Source organism: Malania oleifera, chromosome 12, assembly GCF_029873635.1.
Source record: "Malania oleifera isolate guangnan ecotype guangnan chromosome 12, ASM2987363v1, whole genome shotgun sequence".
In the NCBI taxonomy this organism is placed as follows: domain Eukaryota; kingdom Viridiplantae; phylum Streptophyta; class Magnoliopsida; order Santalales; family Ximeniaceae; genus Malania; species Malania oleifera.
The window spans coordinates 68738906-68760974 of NC_080428.1; positions in this window are offsets into that span (position 1 = coordinate 68738906).

The window sequence follows — 22069 nt, forward strand, 5'->3', positions numbered from 1 at the left end:
TCAGCATAAGAAACATCACATGCATTATTGCACAATTCAGTGAATGAGGCAGAGTCAGAATCATATACCTCATCGTCTACCAATGCAATTTGATCATAATTGTGGCTCGTAACATTTGGAGTTCCATTTCCTGGGTCACTTCATACTTCCTTTCGAGCTTAACCCAGATTTCCTATGCACTTTTACAGGCCACAAACTCAAGCAAGATATCAGAATCTAAAGAGCAATATAACAAGTCCATGGCATGTGAATTTGCATGCATAACATTATTATCATTTCAACTACAGGTATGCAAATCCCTTTATCAATCACCTGTCAGACCCTCCAATTCACAGATTTAATGAATACACTCATTCGAATTTTCCACTGGGTGTAATTTACACCGCAAAATAATGGAGGACTGGAAGGTGACCGTCCCTCTCCAAATGGAAATACATCAGTGAGAGTCATTGCAATCTTTTACAAAAGTTGTTAAGCCTAGTACAACGAGGCTCTGATACCAATTGTTAGGATTAGTGTATTCCCAATAGGGGGGTGAATTGGAATTTTAAACTTTTTCTCCTAGGTTAAGTAAGATATCAGTATTATTTCACAACTTAAGGTCTTTCTAAGCAATCCCAAATGCGTAGATAAGATTAATATGCAGAAAGTAAATCCTACACAGCATTTACAGTATAACATACACGTACAGTAAATAAATTTGCGAAAAAATAAAAGCACACATGATATGTTATCGGGATTCGGCCAATAGTACCTACGTTCCCGCCTTGGCTCACAAGTACAAGGATTACAACTATTACTCACTTAACATGTGAAGCGGCACCAGTTACAACTAGGTCAATTAGCGAGGCTGACCTCAACCTAAACACACTTTAACAGGATGGTGCACCTAACTTTCCTAACCGGGTCTAAGCTAATTCGGGACTATTTACCAAGGCCAGTCTCCCTCTTTAGGCCCTTTCCTGGAATACAATAATGAAATACAATTTTTTGTGTGCAACCAAATATGCTTCTTAAACTAAGCAGATGTGTACCAATATGCTCAACCAAATAATTCACTCACATATGATAGGATATCAAGTTTAAGTGAGATTATGTTAACCAATGTGGTTACTCTTAAACAGGATGTAAATCAATGTGTGTATGTGAGAGTGAGACTTTTGATGTCAAGTCATTATGCTTGTAATGTGATTAATCATAATCTTTCTATAACCCTAACAAATATCTCAAACAATATTTCTCAAATATCAAGCATAGTAAGTAAATACTAGGGTTTTCAATCTTGCAAAAAAAAAAAAAAAAATTTTCATCAAAGCACAAATCAAGCTTATGAAAACTTGCAATGAGGATGCAAGATCTTAAGCCACACAAGGGTTTTTCCCAATCAAATATTTATGAATGAAATATTATAGGAAAAACCTTAGTTAACTCTCCAAAAATCAACACATAAACAAATATAAACAAAGGAGAGTTTAGGTTATACAAATGATATGAAAACACTACTTTCTTTCAAAGCAAGTGGCTTAGATGAGTACAAGAGGTAGGTTTTTGGCAATAGGATTGAAGAGATATGAAAGTGTAAGGATTTTGAACAAAAATATTTTCAGAGAATTTTTCCTAATCTTAAATCCTAATTCATGCTTAATTTTTGCAAATGAAGGGTCATATATAGAATTTGGGAAAAAATAAAGTCATTGGGGACACATTGGGTATTTTTGAAAAAGATTAAGTAAGTTTAATTAAAGTTAACTCATTTTAACTCTCGGTAAAAATTCAACAACCCAAGAGGCTCGGTCGATCAAACTTGAAGTTTGGTTGACCGTAGTGTCCAATTCAATCAACTAGGGAAAAATTGAACTAAAAGTATGGTCGACCATTTTGAAAGTTTCAGAGGCGATTTTCCAAATTTGCGCGGTTCAGTCAACCGGGCGGTTGGCATTTCCCACGTGGGGGCTCGGTTGACCAGGGCGTTGCCCATATAATCTTGGTTAGTTGACCGAGTGGTCAACTTGTTGACCGAGGGAGGTTCGGTCGACCAAGTCTTTCCCATATACTTTTGGTCGGTCGACCGAGTGGTCAACATGTTGACCCTATTGGGGTTCGGTTGACCGAAGATCTCAGTGTAACTGAGTTTGGTCGACCGAACATGCCATCCTTGGCCATTTCGGTCCTTTTCCTCTTATAAAATTTTTCCTATTCATATAATGATTAATGTTAAGACTATATGGCATATTTTTATGAAGTATATGAAGTCCTAAGGACAATCTCAGTCATTTTGAGTATATACCCTAAAAAATCCGGCGTTGGTGATCCCTAAGGTTCTGTGACCCCCTATGGTCAGTCTATGGTCATCACTAAACTTTTATCCATATCATGCATGCAATGCATTAACTATTATAGATAATTTTCTATTTACTATTACATACCCAAATTGATAAATATAAATTACAATAAAAAAATATGTCGGGGTCTTCAATTTTCTTCAAGTTGTCGCGTGCCATCAATATAATCCGATTAGTATGATCTTGCACACAAACCTAAAAGTCATCAAATACAAAGAGTATTTGTCATTATCAAAATCGAATATGACCCAGGTCAACACTTATCCTTCTTGTGAGGCTTTGTCTTCATCCTCTTAGGCCATCAATCTATCACACTTGGTTTGTGTAAGGAACTCTTTTCAAGGTGCATTTGGGGTAAGGGGTGTATAGATACTAAATGTTAGGAGATTGTGTTTCGGTTGGGGTGAGACAAACTCCTTTGATTCTTCCTTTGATCTCTATCCAAATTTTACTTAGGCTAGTCCTTCCTTTTCTTTAACTCCTTTAGCTCCCCTTCCTAACAACCACTGTTTCCTCTACCTTAGCATATGTCTTGACTCAATCCATTAATAAAGCATTAAGGAAATTTTTAGGCCTATGAGAAATCTAGCATTGCATTTCAATCTCTACCCTTGTTCATGGCTACCATCACTATCATAGAATCCTTGTTATTCATATCTAAGGCATGGATAGTGAAATGAAAGACATACTTTTTCAATGATCATTTTCTCTCTTGGCTCATTGAGAGGAAACTATATAAAGTCTTCCAATAGCTCCAACGGCTAGCAAAATGATTAAGGAACCAACACTCAAACTAAGTAAAATAGAAGATGGTCCCTAAGAAAAGGTTGCAATACCATATTCAATTTGCTCTTTGTAAGTCATTGAGAAAGCATGATACATAATTACATCACAACATCAATAATTGAAAAGAATGGAAGTGGTTTATAGGATATCAAATGTCATTGTAAGCATTAACATAAGACAATTTGAAGTCAGTGGGTAATAGTTCCATACTAATATCTAGGGTGAAGAGGAATATCTCTTGGAAATCCAAGTCATTGTCAAGTTTGGAACCATGGTATTCCTCCACCATAAGTGAGGGGTTTTCTAATAAAGATAGGAGGTGCCGCCCTCTTTTACCAAAAAAAAAAAAAGTCATTGTCAAGTTTCCCCTTCCTTACAATTGTTATTACCTCTCCTAACCCATATTCTTGGGTTGCTTATGTACTACGGTTTTCTTAGATGCTTGGGAAAGCAACTGTTGAAGAGTTAAAGCTACTAATGACTAGCTACTTGTTCTAAGCCATTTCTTATAAAGTAGGGGAAACTTCAATGGTTCTCTTGTTTAACTTGTACATGACTCCCTTTAAGACATGAATTTCCTACTATAAGACCTTTATCTAGGTTGTTACTGTATTGCACTTCCTACTAATGAACAGGATGCATGGATGATCATGAGTTCAAATTACAATTGCTTGGTTTAAGAACTTGGCGATGGATTCTATTTTGAGTCTCATTTCTTCTTGTCCTAACCATGGTCTTTGCTCTCTTCGCACAAGAGATGTCAATATATCAATTCTTAAAAATAAGCTAGACTGGGCGGATCAAGTTAATCTTCACATATTTTTAATTTTACACTACTAATAGGTCCTAAAAGATGTGGCTATGAGATTCCACTTGATGCTTAAGTTGATCAAATTATGCTAAAATAAGTTAAGATAAATTAAGGTAGGAAGGGTTGTTGGATGCCTAGAATTAGTTACTGGTCACTGAGGTTTGTGACTTGTGAGGAGGTGCCAAATACATGGAGAGGTTTCAAATTTATGTCTTTGTTAGGGCGTAAGCTAGTTTGTTGGCCGTTACATTTTTCGTCATTGTGTTTCCTCCCTCTATCTCCAACCATGTTCTCTTCTTATTTAATAACTTTTTGCCTTTGTCACATGTATATATACATATATTTCATCTTTTTTGTTTTATTCTATTTAATGTATTCAAGAATTCATAGACATATTTTATGCCTGTAATAACTACATCTTGCACCAATTATATATTTACTCAAGAGAAACATAAAAATTTGCTTCTTTAACAAAGCTTTGGATTTTTTCATTAGTGCAGTATTGTTTTAGTTCATATGATTCTTATGTTTTCAAAGAAAAAGTCAAGAGATATCTTTTATATAGCTATTCGATAATTTTATAAATCATAGAAGACCTGAATCTCTTTTTAAAAAGTGAAATGTTGGGCATAGGTTCGCCTGATCAATCTCACATCACTTTTAGTTAGTGTCAATAATGAAAATAAATCTAATTCAATCTTTGAAACATTTTTGCTTTGGTGATTCATATAACTCAATCAAACATTAATTAACTCATTGAGCATTTTAAAATAATGATTGATGAAAGAAATTTAAAAGGAAACGATAATAGAGGAAAGATTTAAAAAGGAAAGAAAGAAAATGGTCATTCCTTCCATGGATAGAATAACATAACAAACTTTACCCAATGTCTTGTGTTTTGACATTTGAACATCTGATTTTTTTTTTCTTGGTTTTTTTTTTTTTTTTTTTTGACCTTTTAGTGTGTGAACGACTTTTTTATAAGTAACGAGGGAAAAGGTGATGCTCCTTTATTTTTATTTTTATTTTTATTTTTCTAAATGTATAAGAATTTTTTCACATAGGACTGTGTCAAGTCTAATTATCAAAATTCAAGCGCACACTTTCAATGTTTGAAACAAGAAAAAAGGGAATTAATTGCTTATACCTCTCCTCAGGTTTTGGATATTTATACCTAACGTACTCTTTTAAGTACGATATTTGTTCAAAATATTACGTTTCATAGTAGACTTTAGTGACCAATAAAAAATGAGCACGTTTGTGTAAAGATTTTAAATAACATTGACTAAAAAAACGTAAAAAAATATTTTAAAACATAATATTACGTTTGATTCACGAAATCAAATAAGCACTCAGACGAAAATAATAACTTGCAATAAAAAAAATTAACTCCATTTTATGACAAATAACTAAGTTGACATTATCAAAATAATTATTTTTAAATATATGTATCATTTCATATAAGTCAATTTAGCACTAATTAAGTCATTTTCATAAATAGTCAACTATTAGTAATCGATATGATCGTACAAAAAAAATATTATATCTTAGATAAATATAATATACTTTTCAAAACTCTAAAATAGACAAGTACGAAATCTGAAAAAAAAAAATCTAAGAAAAAAGAGTGGTGGTGGTTGCCTTCCCAATTAAATGAATTAATCGTTGGATGGTGCGTTGCCAAACATGACCCAACCGGACAATCAAATACCACCAGCCAGTCTGAATCATTGGCCCCAATATTGGGGAATTTGTTTTCCGGAGAATTGAATTTTGAAGAGGGAAAAGAAAACCATGAGCAACAAGCCAAGCAGGACCATCCGGTCGCATTCGCACCTTCCAAATTCCAATCACTTGAATCAAACGGAATGAATGACTTGAGAAATCAAAATTCCAATTCCCAATTAAATTTCCCAGAAAATCTGAGAATCAGAATTCCCCCACCTGAATTTCCCATGATCCTACCCGGTCAAAACAGGCACGCTGCTCTTGAGGATTTTCTAGATTTTGTCCCATTAGGCATTACGACATAGGAAGCTTCCTACATGATTAAAATTTAATATTTTATACAACTGGATGTGAGATAATGATAAACTTTTTTATTCGATTTTTTATTATACAACTCGATTGGAGAATAGGAGAATTTAAAATTAAAGGTAGTGTTTGGAAGCATAGATTTCGGAGTTTGTATTTTTGAATTTGTGTGGATTTTTAAAAAATAATTTATCTTTATTATGTTTTGTCTAAATCTATGCATATTTGAGCTTAACGTTTAAAATTTATATTTCCAAACATAGGATAACGGGGTTTTAGCAAAGTGATTGTTTCTTTTGATTTCATTTTATAGAATTTAATAATAATTCGGAAGATTGTTGACACTTCCATTTTACAAACTTTTACTTGATGCATGAAAATGCATGACTTGTTTGGTATCATTGTTATTTTCTATTTCCAGTTTTTGTTTTTACACGGTGAAGAAATAACTTATAATATGCGTTTATTTATGTTGACAGTTTTGTACTTCTGTTGTCGAGTTTCTATAATTTGTGAAAAAACTAAAAACCAAATTTTTTAATTTTCAATTGTTTTAGCCACCTATTGTCAGAAATTTTAATATTCAAAAATAATTCTTTTGAATTAAATAATTCATTTTAAACACTTTTAAATTAAAATTAAAATAAATGATTATATGAATTTAAATATAACTAAAATGAATATATATAAAATCAATTACAAAATTTGTTTACTATTTTTCAATTGTCACGTTCCGGAAAATTTTTATTTTAAAATAAATTTTAAAAGTATAACAATTAAATAAAATAATTATAATAATTTTTATTTTTATTGGATGCATAGTACATGAAAAAATTATTTTATTACATTTGTTTCGAATTTTTGTGCCTATTTTACAACTAAGATAATTAAATTTATGTGAATCATTTAAATACTCTATTTTGTATACTACTAAAATCATTAATCCTTCTGTAGTCCTTTGAAATTTTATCTAATCAAGCTTTAAATTTTTAATGAAATAGTTAATTAATCTGTTTGTTTCATTATTTCGTCATATTCAAGATCATGATAAAAAATAGAAAATATAAATGAATAGCATGAATTAATCGTGTAGCACAAATTTAGGTACTATACTTACAAGAGTGCACATACATGCAACTAAATGTGGCTTATCATTTACATTGAAAAATCTTAAAATTAATGTTTTTACTAGTGAGGCGTATCTAAATTTTATATCAAAGAATTATAAAACTAAGGTAATAATAATCTAAAGAGATAATAAATAGCAAAGTCAAGAAAACAATTAAGCTATTTATTTGATTTTAAAATAATTCTAACACATTTTATTTTCAATTTAAGGATGGACACCTTTAAGAGATAAAATTTCAAAAATATATTTTCTTTGAAATAATAAGTATAAAAAAATAATATTATTATGCTTTCACCTGCATATCACATGATATTACTCTGGTCTTTCAGTGTAGTAGATAAGTCAATAAGTTGACTGAAGCACTTAACCATACTTAATTTTAGCTTCGGTTTGTAATTCAAAAAAAAGTATTAGAAAAAGAAAAAAAAATTTAAGAAATTCATATTTTTATAATTGGGGAAACTAAGAAATAAAATAAAAAAACATATCAAATCTACTAACAAATTTTGATTTTACATAACATTACTATTTAGTTTCTCTTCTTTTTTTTTTGAATAATACACCGGCTTTCCATGTGTCCGTTTTACGGTCCACGTGACTAATCCTGTGCCCCTTGAAGCTGACCCCACAACTCCAAAGAGGGAGAAAATTCAGGAGTCCAGGGGCAGAAACAAACTCAGGAGGATTTAAACACCTGATCTCGTGAAAGGCACTCTTGCAGCCCGCACTACCACCTGAACCACACCCTGAGAGTTTCTCCTAATTTTTAGTCATATTAAAACAGACTTCCATTTTAATAGTATGTAGTAGAGAAAAAAAATACAAGGAAAATAACTGTGATCCAAACGGATCCTTAAAAAAATAATTACAATAAGAAAAAAATAAATAAAAAATATATAAAAATGAAACTATAATTTTAACTAAATTAATATTTTATTAATGAACAGTCAATCATATGGTACAAAATATGATTAAGAGCACATTAAATGCCAAGAGAGAGAGAGAGAGAGAGTGGATGAGTTTTGATCCAACTTAATAATAAATGAAAATAAAAAATTGGAGGATAAATGAGAGTTTAGGATAGGCATTGCAAATTTGGAGCGGTTGGCCTAAGTTGGGAATGTGGACAATCTACCTTTGACGCCATGCTGTGTTTGCTTCCTCCATACTTTGCACTTTTGCAAAGCTGCAACGCCAACCTCCTTCTCCTTCTCCTCATAAACCAAGCTAACCCTAAATAGATAACCCTGGCTCACTCCCATTGGCCACAATATACCTACCATGCGAAAATATTTCATGTGTCCCCAACACCCTGCATTTTTTATCTTTTCTTTTTTCCCTTTTTTTTTTTGCCCTTAGGGTTGGGTTTCAATTGCGTAACAGTCGGAAAAGAAAAATTTTCGTATTAGTAGACAATATTTTATTCAACGGACCCTTGCCGTGTTTTTTTTTTTTTTTTGAAATATGAATTTTCAGTCTCGAATTTAAATTTGTGTGGATTTGAATAAATTTCAATACAATCTTATATTACATTTTGACTAAATCTATGCAAATTCAAATTCAGTGTCTTACCAAACATAGAGTTAAGGTTCAAAAAAAGGAAAGAAACCCCCACGAGTATGGTGAGGTGGAAAGGCATCAGCACGTAAGAAGGAGTATCTAGAGTTCAATTCTAGGTAGATACACTTACGGAGCCAACAGTGGTACCTATGGATGGTGAGAATTTATTCTATGAGCCAGCGGGAACCGTGAATGATGAGAGTTCGCTCTGTGAGCCAACGGAGACGGTGGAAGGTGAGAGTTTTCTGTGAACCAGTAAAAACCGTGAATGGTAATGGAGATGTGTCCTGGGGGTCGATTTGACCGAACATCTAACTGATGCACGAAAGCCATCTCCGCATTCCGGACTTTACCTGATCAGCGAGACCTAGGGAGAGGACGATAATCCGTAAATTTGGTGTTGCACCAAGGGATCTAAAGAGCTTGTTGGTGGCTGGAGTTCCTATATAATCAAAAAAAAAAAAAAGGAAAGAAAAAAAAAGGTTTAAAATTCTAATTATTAGATTGTATCTTACCGATAGTACAAGTGTTTATCCAGCTAATAATATTAAACCGTCTATATATTGGTGATCAATTTAATTTTGAAATGATGATAGATTAAGTGCTATATAGTATGATCATTTTATATATGGTGTAATGCAATAAACTAAAAATATTCTTACGAAATAGATATCTTATTTTTAAGAATGAGGTTTTAAAAAATACCGTCTCATGAGAACGTATTTGATCCCATGCACCAAATATCACCTTAATAAATCTTTAATTGGGAAAAAAATATCTCTCATTTTTCATTAGAAAATTTTTAAAGAATTACAAGATACTAAATTATTTTTTGGATTTTTAAGTTTTAAATAAAAAACAAAAAAAAAATTATTCTGAAACAAGACAATATTTTTATAATTCTTTAGAAATTAGAGGGTAAAAAAATAATAACCTCCTCTGAGATTTGGTGAAAAAACAAAAATCTACCTGAATTTTCAAAAATTCCACAAACCTCCCCTAAAATTTGATTAAAAAAAATGATCATCTTTCTTAAAATTTCAAAAATCACATAGAATTTTCCTTGCCTTTAGACTTTTATACCCCTCCCTAAATTTGTCTTTTTTGTCAAATATGTGTCTTTTTAACCAACGTGGAGATTGTAGTGGAATTTTTGAGATCTTAAAGGTGGTCTATACCTTTTCCCAAATCTCATAAAAAAATGTCTTAAAATTTTTGAAAACTAAAATGAAATATGTATCTTTTCACCAAATCTTAGAAGTGATTAATTTATTTATTTTTTTTTTAAAAATGTAAGAGAATTCTATTTATATCAATTATTTTTAAAATCGGAATCGGTAAACATGTAGTTTACGATTGTATGTATGTTTTGATTATTTATTTGGGAAAATCCATTGGGTGAAAATTCGGGATTTTCGGATTACAGTTTTTGAAAAATATGAGGGTTTCGGGTATCATCCTTATTTTTGTTAGAAAGTCATATATTGTATAAAGCTGTAGTAATGGATGACCGAACCTGTATTTGTATTAAACTGTATTTCTTGAATTGAAAATGATATGATTTTTTGTTTACTCAAATAAGTGTGGAATGAAATGTTGTATGTAAAATGTTCCAAGTTTTATAAAACAGTTAGGGGTAGCTAATTAACGTACGCTGATGAGTATAGGAACATGAGTTCCAAAACTGTTCCAGGTTTTGTAAATCAGCCAAGGGCGGCTAATTACCGTACGCTGATGCCATGTCTTGGCTAATTATCATGGGCAAGAGTATCCGGCTCTATATCCAAGGGTGTGAAATATCGTCTGTTTGTTCCGACTAGTCACCAATGGGTGTGAGTGGACACCGTACTGGCAACGATATCGCTGTGAGACTTCGATTATTGCAAGGTATTGGGTGCTTGAGTGTGACGACACTGACCATATGTTTGGTATTGTATGTATTGGAATTGAATTGTGAAAATACTGGAACTATATCGTGTTATGTTTTATGTTGAAATAACACTTGCATGTCACACACTGATATAACATTCTTTCTTTCTTACTAAGAGGTGTCTCACCTCGAATACATAAATATTTTTTAGGTCCTTCAGGTAGCCAAAACTAGCATCCTAACGTTCAGAAGTGTGGGTGTCTGTTAGCTACGTAGAGTACCTATATAAGTACGAATGTTGTAACCAGGTTGTCATTGTTGGGTTTTGTAGATACCCGGGGTATGTGTGATACTTGGAATATAGATTCTAGTTATATATAAACTATGTTATGGTACGTTGTATGGCATGATGTATGTATAGAAAGAACATTTTCTCTATGTATTTGATGCGTATGGATATGTATGTGAATGTGTATAGGGTGTATGTGTATCCCATAGGGACAGACCCTTATTCAGTGTAGTATTATGTATGTTTTAATTGATACAGAGACAGCTTAGGTTACTAAATCACACGTAAGACCCATCCGCGGATTCAGGGCATGACACCAAGTCTGTTCTGTTTTCATCATTTTCAGGTCATCGGAAGGCGGAGAGCAACGTTGCAGGTCATCACCATTTTTATCCCACAAAAGTTGGCGCTGTCTATAGGAACCGCTTCTGAGAGGTGCTCATCTTGCTTTCGACCTCCAATTCTCGAATAATGACAACAACCCATGGCTCAAGCTCCAGCCTTGCCACTAGTGAAAAATCACCCCATTCCGTTCACCCCACACCTGGAGATCGTTTAAGGGTCATGAGGGAGGAATTTCTCACCTTTCAAAGGAGAATGGAAGCCTCTCAAAAAGAGATGGAGGATATGTTCAACCTACTCTTACAGCAAAATGGTAATTAAGAACATGTCCCTCGCCAACAATAGGTTAGCCCCAACTCACCTAAGAAAGTAGAGAACTCGAAGGAGAGTGAGAGAAAACCTAACCTAACTAAGAAGGTGGAACTGTGGAAGACACAAACATCATAGGAGTCAACGAGCAAAGATCGCATGAGTTAGAGGAGAGGATAAAAAAAATAGACCAAATAAAGAAAATGATGAAAGAGGGTTAAACCAACCCCTTTTATGGGGAAACCTCTTTAAAATCCTCGAAGCCGTCGTTCACCAAAAAAGTGATGGAAGTCTTGCTACCCAACAAGTTCAAGATGTCTACTTTTGAAAGTTATGAGGATTTTACTGACCCAATCGATCATCTAGACACCTTCAAGGTGTTGATGTAATTGCAAGCACACCTGATGTCATCATATGTCGGGCATTTGCAGTCACCCTTAAAGGTAGTGCCAAGGATTGGTACTGAACCCTATGACCTAGATCGATCAGCTCCTTCTCTGAGATGGAGCAGCAATTTACCAACCAGTTCATTAACAGTTGAAGAATCGTCAAAACTTCGGCTCATCTGATGAACTTGGTTCAAGAAGAACGGGAGACGTTGAAAAAATTCATGCGTCGCTTCGTCACCACGACAATGGAGATGCACAACCTAGACATTGGAGTGGTGTTGGCAGCCCTGATCATGGCCTTCCAGTCAGGGAATTTCCTGTACTCATTAGGGAAGAAGTCGCCAACTGATATAGGAGAATTGATGGCCAGAACACAAAAGTATGTCAACTTGTAGGAGATGATGGATACAAGAGGAAATCGGATCGAGTTGAAAAGGAAGGGTAATAGAGAGGTCGGTGAATCTTTCAGAATCGAGAAAAGACAAGAGAACAACACGCTACAGGCCAGCTCTGAGGCGAGGGGGCACACTAGTAAGTTTCAAACTTATACTCCCTTAAAAACACCGCGAACCAATGTGTTGATGCACATAAGAAAGAAGGAGTATGTTTTGTGGTCTGGACCTATGCAAACACCTTCATATAAACGAAACATGTCAAAGTTCTGTCAGTTCTATAGAGATCACGGGCACGATACCGAGGAATGTGTTCAAATGAAAAATGAAATTGAGACCTTGATAAAAAAAAAGGTCATCTATCGAGGTTCGTAAATAAATGGGATTGTTGAGGGGAAGCTCGTGAGAAAAAAAGGTCAAATGGAGATAAGAAAGAGGAGTAGATTGTTGGAGAATTTGTTGTGATCTTTGGTGAACCCGCTAGTGGCAAAGACAGTGGAGGCGCTCGAAAGAGGTATGTCAAGCAGGTGCTCTCAATGGGGAAAAGGGGGCCAAATTGCAAAAGACAAAAATAAGAAGATGCTATCATCTTCAATAGCGAAGATGAAGGAGTACAATAGCTCCACGACGACACCCTAGTGGTATCCCTCCTGGTGGCCAACCACAAAGTAAGGTGCGTGCTGATAGATAACAGGAGCTTTGCCAACATAATATTCTGGTCGGTGCTTGAAGGAATGAAGATCGGTAGAGAGAGCCTCAAATCAATCTCCACCCATTGGTTGGATTTGGAGGAGAAATAGTACATCCTATAGGAACAATTACACTTCCGGTGACAATGGGGACGGCCCCACAGCAAATCACCTCGTTGACAGATTTTCTGGTGGTTGATCGGCCATTAGTATACAACATCATATTGGGCTCCCCATCGCTCAATGAAGCCTGAGCCATAAGGTCTACTTATCACCTAAAGGTGAAATTCCCTACCCCACATAGGATGGGGATGATCAAGGGAGATCAAGCAGCAGTTCGGAATTGCTACGTGATGGCGTTAAAAGGCAAGACTGAAGCAAGGGAAACCTTGACCGTGGAAGACCTGGAGGTGAAGGGAGATAAAAAACACATGGAACTCTGATATGTTGAAAAAGTACTACTCTTAAGATTTCATTGCATAAGTTGTACAATCGAGTCAAAAGGCTTCAAAAGCCAAAGTTCAATCTCAAAAGTAATAAAATATTAAACTGGAATCTTTAATCACCAGCATTACTACCTTCTCCACCTTCCTCCATATACTCTTCAGTCTCATCCATTTCATCCCCTGACTCTGGGCTCTCATTGTCGTAGCCAAATGAGCATGCCCCGACTAGAGAAATGTCTAAGTGCATTGTCTTGACTTGTTCTCGGCATCTCCGAAAGCCTGTGCGGTAAGATTTGGAAGTGTCTAGGATGAATTTCTTAGAGCTTTGGTAGTCAGATACTACAGCGCTGGGAGCCGCAGCAGCAGTAGTAGCAGGGAACTACTCATTCTGAATCCTCGCTATCTTCTCTTGTAAAGCCTTCTCACGATGATTGGCAGCAACTTTAGCCTCAAACAGCTCATTCTGGGCAACAAAGTATTTTTCACGCGACTCTATGGAAAGCCGATACATATCAACCACCTTGTCCTCAGCAGCTAGAGACATAGTAGCTAGCTACTAGCAAAATTGAAATTAACACACATCAATGAGTAGTAAAATCAAATCTCATGAACCAAACTACCTGATAAGTATTGTGCTGAATACTGGAGAGTAGGTTTTCATGGAGGGTCAGCTTCACCTCTACAAGGTCTTCAACGTGCACTGCACGGCGAATGGTAGGACCAGACGAAGTAGGATCATATAAGATAGGTCCTCCAGAAGAAGTAGCCATGGGAGGAGCCAACAGAATAGGTGGAGGCTCGTTCTGAGCAATGGGGGTGTCCTCCATCTGAGAAGACTCACCTTGTAAGTCTAGCCTCTTCTTCTTCTTCCTACTTGCTCTTTGCTTTTTGGCCTCGGCCATTACAGCCTCGTACTGATTGAAGTCCATAGCTACGAAAATAAAAGAGGAAAAGGTAAGGAAAACTTAAATAAACATTGTACACATATAATATGCATAAAGCTCAAGAAAAATAGAGACCAAGAGAGACGCGACTTAGCCCCCACTGCACAAGGACTCGCTCCTTGAATATCTGCTCGTGGGGAATAAGCCCCTGCTAAGCACTGGCCCGCAACTCTCGAAGGATAGCTTCCTCTAACCAAGACAAAGTGGGAGCCAAGTGTCACAATCAGGCTGAAACAAAGGGTACGATTATTATATAACTTAGGCATCTATAGCATAAAAAAAAATATAGGGAAGAACATCACCATCCAAAGGAGTGGACCACACACAGGGCCCGTGATAATCTAGCTTTCTAGACGCAAAAAAGAATCGAAACTTCCAATCATGAATGGAATAGCTACTAGGGGTAAACAGTTTGTAGTCAGGAAGGGCATTGAAATAATACAAATCCTTCTCTACAGTATGCCTCCTCTTTTGATAATAGCTCCAAAACAAAGGCACAGTCGGCTGGTGACCTCGTTTGAGGAGAAGGATGGTGAAACACATCAATATCAAATAAGAATTGGGAGCCAACTGTGAAGGGGCAACGTTATAGAAATGAAGCACATTGGAAAAGAAAGCTAAGAAGGGAAGCCTAAGACCTAGGTCAAGGTAATTAGTATATAGACATATCTCATTTGTACCGGGCTTCTGAGCTGACTCGAAGCAAGGGTAGCCTAATGTGGATGGTGTCGGGGATAACGAATAAACGACATACGGTCTGCAGCTCTGCTAGGATAAGGTCAAACTGAGCATTCCTAATGGTTATGCAAGATCTGAACTGTGCCTCAGAAGAATTCATGGAGTCAAAATTTAAAAGTATCAAAAGGACAAACAACTTACACAATACAAAGATTTGGATCAATGGTGCATATTTCCAATAGTTTGCTAAGAACATATCCAAGGTAAATGAAGAGCGCGAAGAACATTCAAGCAAGATATGAAGAACATTAAGAACATATGAAGAACATAGCAGAAAAAATAGCACATAGCACCAAGAAAAAAAATGAAAAGACACAAGGAAAAGGGTGGAGCAAGGGCGTACCTAGCAACAAGGAAACCTCTCTCGGCTGAGATAGGGAGCAAATGGGCCAGCAAACGCCTTTTATAGACAAAAGTTGGCCCGAATCTCTACAAGAACGTGAATCCAGAGGAGGTAGAATCATTGATTATCCCACGTATCGAGGAAAAGGTTGTAAGTCCCCGTACAGGCCCGCAGTCTAAAGAAGATATCACGCAACTCCCACGTGCTGGCAAAGGCTCCATACAAGCACACCTCCCAATCAGATGGAACACCTAAAAGACGTGTAATCCCGAGGAAAATCGTGATACCCCAAAGGTATGACTTACTTAATGAAAAATCTTGAAACTTTGTAGGTGAAAGCCAAATTATGAAGACTATTGGAACTCTAAAAGTATACCACTGCGTGCGAACACGTCTTGAAATCGGCCCCGCTAATGAGCAACGCTCACGAGGCCCAAAAGAAGATGCCCAAAAGATGAGTACGACTCATTAGGCAAAGAAGATCAGCCCAACTGATGGGCTAAGGTTCATAAGGCTACAAAAATGCCCAAAAAATGAGTATGGCTCATTAGGCAAAAAAAGATCAACCCAGCTAATGAGCAACACTCCTAAGTTCCAAATAAGATGCCTAAGAAAATGAGTACGGCTCATTAGGCATAGAAGACCGGCCCAACTAATGTGCTAAGGCTCATGAAGCCAAAAAAAATGCCCAAAAGATAAGCATAACTCATTAGGTAAAGAAGACTGAGAACTGCTCAGTTAAATTCTCGAAAAGAGCTAGTCGGAACAAAATTCCCCAAGAGAAGTTGCTTAACAAAATTCTCGGGAAGGGCTGGTTAGAACAAAGTTCTCTAAGAGAAATTGCTCAGCAAAAGTACTCGAGAGGAGCTGATTGGAATAAAGTTCCCTAAAAGGAACTGCTTGGAAACTTACCTCAAGAGGAGCTGAGGAGCTGCTCAGAAGAAATCCACGAGGAGAGCTGCTCGGGGTAAATGCTCGCGAGAGCTAGCTTGGTGTGATTGGTTCGGAAAAAGCCAACACGTCTCAAAATCGACTCGAATCAGCCAAAATTGGCTCCACATCAGCTCAGGTAAGCCGTTTATGCCTAGTCCGGCTTGGTGAAGCCGAACCCAACCTAATCTCAGCTCGAATCCGCTGAATTCAGCTTGACATCGGCTCAGATCAACTGTTTTCCTCCAATTCGGCTCGGCATCGGCTCAAATCAGCTGTTTTCCACCAATACAGTTCGGCATCGGATCGGATAAATCGTTTTCCTCCAATCCAACTCAGCATCGACTCGGATTAACCATTTTTCTCCAATCCGGCACGACATCGGCTCGGATCAGCCGTTTTCCTCCAATCCAGCTCAGCATCGACTCAGCATCAGCTCAGATCAGTCGTGTTCCTCTAATCCGGCTCATTAAAGTTGAATGCGTCTTAATATCGGCTCGGATTAGCCGTCTCCCTCCACTCTGGCTCAATAACAAAAAAAAAAAGATAACTTTCAAACTTTCAAGAACAAGTTTCGAAAATTTGAAACTAAGGAGGGACAACTGATATACCCTAAATGTATATTTATCTATCATAAAGGAGCATTAAGGTGCAGCAGCAATTAGGGTCATTATTGCTCAAGGACAGTTGCTTTGAAAGGGGTCCACCCCATGCAAGTCAGAGCAATCCACGTCCGCATCCCAGATAGCTATAATTGGCTCCTTAAAAGTTAGAGCAATTCAAACCCGTGCCATAGCTCACCAATAAATATCCATACACCCTTAGGTCAAATTCGTCAATTATAAGTAGGGGTTCGGGCAAGAGGTCAAGGTAAGTCATTCTTAATAAAATCTTACTGTTGCGTTCAACTTCTTCGAAGCGTTCCCTTACTTAGGCATCGGAGTGATCCCTCAGAGTACACCCTGGGTTCTCCAAGCGTGTTCTGTTTTCATCCTTTTCAGGTCATCGAAAGTCAGAGAGTAACATTGTAGGTCATCACCATTTTTATCCCGCAACATTATCAAAAACCTCCCATAAGATTTTAAGAATTTGAAAACTCTCCCCTAAAATTTGTCAAAAAGTTTCGAACCGTCCCTTATATTTTATAAAAAAGACAAGTTTTTTGAAAAAAAAAATTATTTTTTAATAAATCTAAAAAAAAAGTTTTGCAGCATTATAAAACTTTAAGAGAGGCTAGAATTTTAAAATCTCTAAAAAAAATTCTATTTTTTTTATTAAATTTTAGGAAAAGTAAGTGTTGTTTATCCTTGACAAAAATATAAGCACAGAGGAGAAAAAAAAAAACATAAAGAGCGGTTATAAGTGTTTAATAAAAAAAAATCTACGTGTAAAAAATATTTTAAAAAAAAAAATTCCAGAAGCATCCTTAGTATTTTCAATTCAGGTGGGGTCCCAGGAAAAGATGTATCAAAAATAAATATCTTCCAGCTGTCCAATCCCGGGGAGCAGATCTCTGTCACACCTCCCAAAGTTTATTTATTTATTTATTAGAAAAAAAAATCACACTATTATAGGCAGTAGGGTACAATGGAATGCAACAAGTACAATATAAAGATTTAAAATACTAGACATTTTTATAATTATAAATTAATTAACGCAAATTTAATTTAAACAACTACATACTATATATGGCCTATTATATAGGTGGAAAAAAATTGTGAGGCTCGATAATTTAAAAAAAATTTGAATAGTTGTTGACTACTATGTTTATGGTAAAAGTCAAGATTTCAAATTGTTTTTGTTCTAATATGTAAATTTGTAATTCTTATTTTTAAGTTTTTTATATATTTTAATTAAAAATTAAGTTTTAAGTTATAACGACCTGCTTAATTGATCATATAAATTATTTTTTTTTCCACATAATGATAATATCTTAGTAAACCATAATCCACCTGCACCCAAAGGTACTAAGAGTAACCTGAAATTCATCACCATTACCTAAACAGTAAGAAACGTGAAATCATACACAATCAAAATACCATATAACTCAATATCAGAGTTTACTACAACCGTCATATAAATATGCATATCTCAAAAATATCCAAAATAGTTCTAGGGTCGCCACCCAAAATCCACCTAACCCTAGCAAGTACTTACCCTGCAGGTAAGGTAGGGCTAACAAACACTAGTGTTGCGGAACTTTATCCACTCTTCTATCTGGGACTCCTAAAATGTTTATATAATTTGGGATGAGACACCTCTCAGAAAAAAAAAAATAATTAATATCAGTGTGTGGCAACATGAGTATTTTCGTGATATACATATAATCGTACATAAACATACTTGGTAAAATTATCTATGTCATATCTGGGAAAAACATGTATATAATCATATCATAGTGGAACATACTAAATTTCCATAAACATATTTCATTTCATATAATAATAATAGAAAAACATTTTGGAAGGTTAGTTGACTGGTGTCATGTCTTACTCTCACATGACTGGGTTGTGCGACCCGAATACGAGATCTGACAATGGTTGGCCGACCACTGCTGGATCAAAAGTAAAAGTCTATAAGTACGATAGGTCTGCCTCTACTAGTCCGTACATCAGGGGCGCCAACACTATAATAAACCACGTCGACTGCGATTCTCCCATTGCTCCGTACGGCTAGCGGTAGCACTAACATATCATGATCGTGATCATATAACTACGGTACCGTACTCGTGTAAGCCTAAATTAAGTTAACTAGGTTTTGATAACATATAACATATTTTCAAACTGTGATGCATGGATATTTCATAATAATAATTGTCAAATCAATATCATCATATCATTTCATAACATAATATGAAAATTTTCGAATCTTACGCCTGCATTTTCGTATTTTATCAATTACGACCTGTACGTTGTATTACATATCAGATAAAATTCTCAGTCCATACATCGACATATCATATAAAAGGCTCAGCCCGTACGCTGGCATATCATATAAGAAAACTCTCGGCCCGTACGCCAATATATCATAATAAAATCCTCGGCACGTACGTCGATATATCATATAAAAACTTTGTATCATTTAAACATTTTTTCATAAACAATAAACCATAATAAATTTTACTCATGCCACACAAAATGGGTATTACTCATATTTAAATCATATCATTATTTACAACAGTATTTTCCCAAACAAAATGCTAATATATATATTTTCCTGAAATTAAATGCTGTAAGATTATACATATATTTTCATGAAAACAATTAGCTTAGTTTATCCCTTTACTTAATTCCTGAAGAACCCTTAAAATACACCAATCCTATACCCGGAGGGTTCTTTGTTCAATACCCTGAAATCAACATCTCTCAAAACAAAATTTCAGTATTTTCTTGACTACTACAATTTTTATAATTACAAGGAAGTCAAATACTGAATAAAAATTCTTACCCTAAACTTGGGATGGAGTTCAAGCTAACCTCGCCGACGATCCATTCCTATAGACTTGAAGAGAACTTTCCCATAAGTGTCGTGGAGGCTTTGGATCTTTGATCCGGCGAAGAACGGATCTAGAAATTCAGAGAGAAGGGAGGTAAACTAAAGAGGAGAGAGAAAGAGAGGTTTGTGTGTGAATTTTCAACCAAAAATGAATTTTATGCATATTTATATAGTGGCCTTCGTTGATGAGTCATGTCACTTCGTCGACGAATTTCGTCACTTCGTCAACGAGGTCAAGAAGGAAATTCGTCGACGAATGCTTACTTCTTGTCGACGAAATTTAAAACTGCGATATATCCTCTCAGTTTCTTCTCCTCGACGAGACACATCCCCGTCGACGAATCCCCTATATTCGTTGACGAGATCCTATTTAAATATTAAAATATAATTTCCTTTTTCCTCTTCTTTCATTATTTAAATAGCATAGTTTCTCCGAATCACTACATAAGTGGTGATAAATATTCTTAATTTTATACTTTTTGAATCATTATTCGGGAAAAAGAAAACTCTTGAGTCCCAATAATTCTCAGTCAAGATCTCATTATGTTAATAGCTTCTTTAAAAATAAAAGGTTTTAATTTTCACATTTAATTATAAAAAAATATATATAAAAATAAAATATATATATATCAAATCAATAAATAAAAAATTGGTACACGCATCCTTAATATTAGAATAACTTTTTATGTTTAATAGTATCTGATACAGAGAGAGAGAGAGAGCAGATGGAAAACTATTATAAGAAATGAATTTCCTTCTTATGATTTTCCTTTCATTTCTTAAGATAAAATCCTTACTATAAATTAACCCCGAAAGTCTCATTTGATTTTTAAATAATGTAAAAATAGATAACATAATTCAACAAATTTTAAATTAAATCCTAAAAAGAAGCTCGATCGAATCTTAAGAAAAATTTAAGCCCTCCCTAAATATCACATAAATCCTCCCCTACTAATAAAATTATGTTGAAGTAGCGTGATGTGTAAACTTTTCTTAATTTTATATAATTTTAAATTAATTAATTGGGATAATCTTATCAAACGATAGAAGTTGACAAGAGAATCACCGTGGTCCTTCCCTTAAAATTTATACTTTGATTTTATATTTTTCTTAGTCTATAGTCAATTAACAATTTATATTGCACGTTAAAGTTGCATTCCCTTTTGTAGGGGACCCAATAATCCTCCATTGCAAGTGGTCATCATTTTGCAGCCCATTACGGGCAAGTCAAATTAATTATTATTTTTTTTAAAAAAAAAATGGGCATCTAAATGAGATCCCATATTTCATAGGGAGTAGATATGTGATAACTTTTTTTATGCATAAATTAATGGAGCATCGATGGATTAAAATCAATCTAATTAAATTAATTAATTTTTTATTAATAAGGGTGAAAGACATCGGCATAATTATTAGAAATTTAGAAGTATTTAAATATCAAATAAAAAAAATTTTAATTTCATATGCTCGCAGATCAACATCGGATATTAGTTAATTTTCAGTTGTTGGGATTTTCGACAATTTAATAACAGGAAAAAATCATCGACGATTTTTTTCTTCTAATAAATATTTTATCTGAAACCATTGGAGGAGGATATATAAAAATCATCCACGATTTATTAGAAAGCTACATAATTTCTTTTATAAAATCAAAGGATCCTTTAATTGATTCGTTTGGAACCAAATGGTTTACACATAAAGGTCGTTAATATTGTGAGGCGATGAATGGGGTACGACTCTTGGTAATTACTTTTTACTTAAAAAAAATAAAGAGATAAGTTTTTTAATAAAATTTTTAAAAGATAAAAAATGAAGAGAGGATGAAAGGGAACCGACAGAACGCAGAGGCGAGCATGATTGAGGGTAGTAGCGGTAGCGGTAGCGGTGGCGGTGGCTTTGAGTTTTTTTCTTTTTGAAGGAGAGTTTTTGTGTGATCCATGTGTGCATGTGCGGACAGCGCATTCCTGCGTCACCGCCTTCCATATCTGTCACGGGCAGCACGTGACCCTGTTGGGCCCCACTCCCTCCAGTGCTGTCCCACCTGGTCCCCCTTGATGGACCTTCTCCTCCGTATCTCATCGTACGCCCCACCGGCGTATTTTAGCCTTCCGCCCTCTTCGCCCGTCACATCACGTGCGTTTCCGAACTCGCGAGGATTTTTTTTTTGGTGGAAGATGTTTGACGTGACTGCTTTTAAAAATGATTTATTTTATTATATATTCTGCAAGTCT